This window comes from Carlito syrichta, unplaced genomic scaffold (assembly GCF_000164805.1).
Source record: "Carlito syrichta isolate Samal-C Ts95f unplaced genomic scaffold, Tarsius_syrichta-2.0.1 Scaffold288912, whole genome shotgun sequence".
In the NCBI taxonomy this organism is placed as follows: domain Eukaryota; kingdom Metazoa; phylum Chordata; class Mammalia; order Primates; family Tarsiidae; genus Carlito; species Carlito syrichta.
In genome coordinates this window covers 181,185-182,900 of record NW_007233008.1, presented here as the reverse complement: position 1 = coordinate 182,900, position 1,716 = coordinate 181,185, and the positions used below count along the sequence as shown (strand labels likewise).

The following is a 1,716-nucleotide window of genomic DNA, read 5'->3' as shown; positions in this document are numbered from 1 at the left end:
TCCAGACCCTGAGGCGGCTGGGCCCACCTTCCCGGAACCGTCCGACCCTCGGCCGCCTCGGCCTCGGCTGCCTCCTCCGGCCTGACCCTGGGGCCAAGGGCAGGAGGCCGCTTCCGCCGAAGAGGAGGGGGCCGTGGTGGCCACCGCGGCGGAGCCCGAGGTAAGACCCGCCCAAGCGCCCCGCGGCCCTCTAGCCCGGCCCGGTCCGGCCCGAATCTCCGTGTCGCTCGTTGGCTCCCACAGGGCCGCTCCGCCCCGCCCCGGCGGAGACGCCCCGCGAGCTAGTATGCCCCGAGCCTCCCATACCCCCGATCGCGACCCCGGATCCCCAGCGGACGCCACCCCTCGTATCTCTTTCGGCCATTCCGGTTCTCCAGCCTCTTGCGAGCCTGTCAACAGACCTCCCGAAAACCCCTCCGACTCTCTTAGGACTCCTGATGGAGCCTCCGGACTCCGGCGCATCCTCCCCGGAGCGGACTCGATCCCGGTTCCTGAACCAAATTCTTTCCACCGCCCCTAACCCTGGTGTCCCCACCCCGTCCCTTCTGAGTAGACCCCCTTGCCCAGTCCCTCATCGCCAAGCGGAGTAGCTCTTCCCCTGCCCATCACGGCTTCCAGAGAGCCCAAGTTCTGGTGCTCTTGCTCTCTGCAGATGTGGTGTCAGACCCTCTGGACACCGTCACAGGCTCCGACCTGTCCCCCACCCCCCGCCGCAGCCTCCCTCAGACCCCTCCTCAAGCAAACCAGTTGTCTTCTCCCCAGTCGTGAGCCTTTCTTTGGTTGAAAGGGCTTTGCCTTGAAATCCCGGGGGATGTTTGCTTAGCCTAGTGTATTCCCGCCAGTGTGGCTATGGGGACCCACGTTGGGAGGATTTAGGCTTAAAAAAAAGGAGGGAGGGAAGGGTAGGGAAGCACCGGTCTGGGGGTGTGTGTGCCATCATAAGTTCACACAGCCTGCTCCTAGTCTTGTCTGCTGTAGAACGCGCGAGGTCGTCCAGATCTGACGTTTTAGGGGCTCTGTAAGGATTAACTCACAACACGCTAATGGGTGTAAGTGTGTCTCCTGGTAATACTTCATCTCCTTGTCGATTTCCACAAATATTGTGCACTGTTTTTGAAAGATACTGGGGGACTTTTTTGGATTCACGCTTTTGGATTTGCTAGAAAAATAGGGTTTGTGGCTTTCCTTAATCTCTGAAAACTTCAATGTCAATCTAATGATAAAATTTGCTGCTACCTGGTGCTGCTGTCTTGCTTCTGCAAGAAGTACAAAAATCATGCAGTCTTCACTGATGTATTACCAACAGTCTTCTCAACAGTAGTAGAATGTTGAATAAAATGTTTGTTGAAGTTGAAATCCTGAGCTGTCAAAAAGGAAATGTAATGTTACATCAGGTGATCAGTGCATAATTTTAACGTTGGTATAGGGATGAAATATAAAGAAGTCTTTGTAGGCCTGGTGTGGTGGCTCATGCCTGTAATCCCAGCACTTTGGGAGGCTGGGGAGGGAGGATTGCTTGAGAGCCTAGGAGTTTGTGACCAGCCTAGGCAACATAGAGAGCCTTCGTCTCTACAAAAAGATAAAAAAATTAGCCGGGCTTGGTGATGTGCATCTTTAGTCCCAACTACTCCGGAGGCTGAAGTGGAAGGATTGCTGGAGCCCAGAAGTTGGAGGCTGCAGTGAGCCATGATTGTGCCACTGCACTCCAGCCGAGAC

General features: G+C 55.8%; 1 protein-coding gene across 1 annotated transcript in view; it reads left to right on the top strand.

Annotated features, from left to right (window-relative positions):
• The first annotated feature begins 1 nt into the window (after position 1).
• The window catches only part of LOC103256088 (unconventional myosin-IXa), a 151,020-nt gene continuing 149,305 nt past the window's right edge, over positions 2 to 1,716 (top strand). Inside the window, exon 1 of the mRNA XM_021710421.1 lies at positions 2 to 160. The gene's annotated coding sequence lies outside the window, so the exon portion shown is untranslated. The remainder of the gene's footprint in view (positions 161 to 1,716) is intronic.